A 3,609-nucleotide genomic window follows, 5' to 3' on the forward strand; every position below is an offset into this window, starting at 1 on the left:
GGGTTATCAATAGAGTTATAGTTCAGCCTTTAGAAAGTGGCATGAAGCAGTATTCAACTTTGTATTGTTAAAGCATGTTAAATATTTGATTAATATCTTTAGTTAACATGTTAACTTTGACTGCCCTAAAAATCACTTTTTTAAAGCAGAAATTCTTGCACCCACTGATGGCCTCATGGGGGTCCCCAGACCCCAGTTTGAAACTCTATTGAGAACCTATTTTAAAATCAAGACTGGTTTCAATCTCTAAAGAACTCAAGAACCTTATAAAATTAAAAATAAAAATGATTGATAAGAATAATGTAATTTTCTTGTACTCAGTTGAATTATGGTATTTTGTATTTTGAACACTTCTATTGTTTTAAATGTCACTTTAGATAAAAGCATCTGACAAATCAATTAATTTAAATGTCTTTGGCTATAAAGAGAGAAATTGTCCACACATCCACAGGCTCTTCAGTGCTTCACAATATAAAGGTCAAGATTAAGACAAGAAACCATTTTAATTTCCTGTACCCCAAGCAGGAAAGCAAAGGTTCCAAACTCTGGCCTTCGAGATCCACTTTGCTGCAGAGTTTAGCTCCAACCTTGATCAAACTCACCTGTCTGTAACTTCCTAGCAATCCTGAAGACCTTGATTAGCTTGTTCAGCTGTGCTTGATTAGAGCTAAAATCTGCAGGAGAACCTCTCCAATGCCTAGCAATGCCATGGTCACTAACTTGATGGCCATGAAATGCATGAACAAATAAAATGTTTACCTTTAACGCAATGTATATCGTTTTGGATAAAAGTGTCTTGCCAAATGTAGTTTTGACAGCCTAAAACCTTCTGGGGGAAAATGTGGTCTGAAGGCCTTCTATGCTTTTAAATTAATTGTCTTGTTCACTTTTAATTATTAGAAATGATTGTACACGGCACAGTCAGTCTCGTATGATGGCTACAGACCTAGGCTTTCTCACATCCAGCTGGTCCAGGGATCTCCTGTGGCCATCAGGACCTCTGGCATTACATCCTGCTTTCTGAAACACCTGCTTCTGAGTTGGCACAGAAATATGGGATCCTGAGAGATTGGAACACAGCCATCTGTTCCTCCAAGCCACTGCACTCAAAACTGTCTGTGACTGTGCCTACAGGAAGAAACAATGCTGGATTTAGTAACCTGTCAAAATATCCACTCACACACAGAATCATATAATTAAGTTGTATAATGCCCCTTTTATGGATACAACAGCAGGTGAAAGGCAGTTGGGGTGGATGAGAGTTCTCCTAAGGGAGAAATTAGATCAATTTACTTACTTAGAAATTGACACAATGCTCACAAACAAGCTTGTTTAGTTGAAGTAGAAGGTAAGCCCATGTGATTAATCCAGCTACTACTAATAGCTATTGTGTCCAAGGACATTTCATGAATTGGATAATAAAATAATAAGGAACATTTTTGACTTATAACCAATGTGGTATTTGACATTGAGTTATAGCTTAGCAAACACAGTAAATTTATATTTACATTTAGTCATTTGGCAGACGCTTTTATCCAAAGCGACTTACAATTGGGGAATACAAAAAGCGATTAATCTTGAAGAGGCAATCAGACAGAGGAAGTGCTCGTAACACCAAGTCTCAGTTGCTTGAAGATTGACAGGGATCCAGCATTTCGGATAGGGGTGGGAAGATTATTCCACCAGCCAGGAATGGTGAACGAGAATGTTCTGGAGAGTGATTTTGAGCCTCTCTGTGATGGTACCACAAGGCATCGCTCACTAGCAGATCTCAGACTTCTGGAGGGGATGTAGGCTCGTAATAGTGAGTGGAAGCGGGTGCTGAGCCTGTGGTAGTTCTGTATGCAAGCATCAGTTTCTTGAACTTGATGCGAGCTGCCACTGGTAGCCAGTGCAAGGAGATGAAGAGAGGTGTAACATGGGCTCTTTTGGGCTCGTTGAAGACCAGTCGTGCCGCTGCATTCTGAATCATTTGTAGAGGTTTGATTGTGTTTGATGGCAGACCAGCCAGAAGAGCATTGCAGTAGTCCAGCCTAGAAACGACAAGGGCCTGGACAAGAAGTTGCGCAGCATGCTCTGTCAGAAAGGGCCTGATCTTTCTGATGTTGTGTAGTGCAAACCTGCAGGATCGAGCAGTCTTTGCAATGTGCGCTTTGAAGATCAGCTGGTCATCAAAGATTACACCAAGATTTCTGACCGAAGTTGATAGGGTAATCATTGATGAGCCTAACTGAATCGTGAAGTCATGCTGTAGAGGCGGAGTGGCAGGGAAGACAAGAAGCTCCGTCTTTGCCAGATTGAGCTGTAGGTGATGTTATTTCATCCATGCCGAGATGTCCGCCAGGCAGCCTGAGATCCATGCAGCTACCGTTGGGTCATCTGGTTGAAAAGAGAGATAGAGCTGTGTGTCATCGGCGTAGCAGTGATAGGAGAAGCCATGTGCGTGTATGATGGGACCCAGTGATGTAGTGTATGTGGAGAAGAGGAGGGGTCCAAGAACCGATCCCCGAGGAACTCCAGTGACCAGTTGATGTGCTGCAGTTGATGTGCTCCAGTGATGCCCAGTGATGAGAGGGTAGACAGGAGAATCTGATGATTGACAGTGTCAAAAGCAGCAGAAAGATCCAGCAGAATGAGGACTGACGATTTGGAATCAGCCTTTGCAGTTCGCAGGGCTTCAGTGACTGAGAGTAGCGCAGTCTCTGTTGAATGGCCACTCCTGAAACCTGACTGTTTAGCATCCAGTTTGTTGTACTGTGAAAGAAACAGTGAGAGCTAGTTGAAGACAACTCGTTCGAGTGTTTTCGCTACGAATGGAAGGAGAGAGACAGGTCTGTAGTTTTCTAAAAGAGAGTGTTTAATGTAGGTTTTTTGAGCCTGCTTGAATGCTGTGGGGAAGATGCCTGTGAGAAGAGATGTGTTGATAATGTGTGTGAGTGCCGGTAAGAGTGTGGGAGAGATAGTTTGGAGAAGGTGTGAGGGGATTGGGTCAAGAGGACATGTTGTAGGATGGCTGGAGAGGAGAAGTTTGGATACTTCTGCCTCGGTGAGGGGACAGAAGGAGAAGATGGGAGTTAGAGCAGTGGATGTGGTTGATTGGAGGTCCTGTGTGTGTGGAGTTGAGAACTGGTTACTGATTGTTCTAGTTTTGTCTGTGAAAAAAGTGGCAAAGTCGTCAGCTGTTATCGAAGTGGTGGGAGGTGGAGGAGGGGGACAGAGGAGAGAATTAAATGTTCTGAAGAGATTACGCATGTCTGGAGCACTGTTGATCTTGTTGTGGAAATGTGAGGATTTGGCAGTGTGGACTTCAGTGAGAAGAGAAAGATGAAAGCAAAGACTGATAGCCTAATCTTGTGTGTTGTCCTTACAGCACCTTTTTAAGTGTGATATATAATAAAAACACCAAACATTATTACTTAAATATAACAAGCTTAAACAAAACAACGTTGTTTATTTTAAAAGGTATTATTAAATAAATGTAAACATTCATGGCGTTCTCACGACTCTAAACCGTCTATGCTGCACTGAGAGACTACATTTCCCATAGAGCTGTGGCCTCTACTGCTTTATGCACATGCGCAGTGTGAGGCGCGTGTGCTGCTTTTCTGC

Source organism: Barbus barbus (assembly GCF_936440315.1).
Source record: "Barbus barbus genome assembly, chromosome: 42".
Taxonomy (NCBI): Eukaryota; Metazoa; Chordata; class Actinopteri; order Cypriniformes; family Cyprinidae; genus Barbus; species Barbus barbus.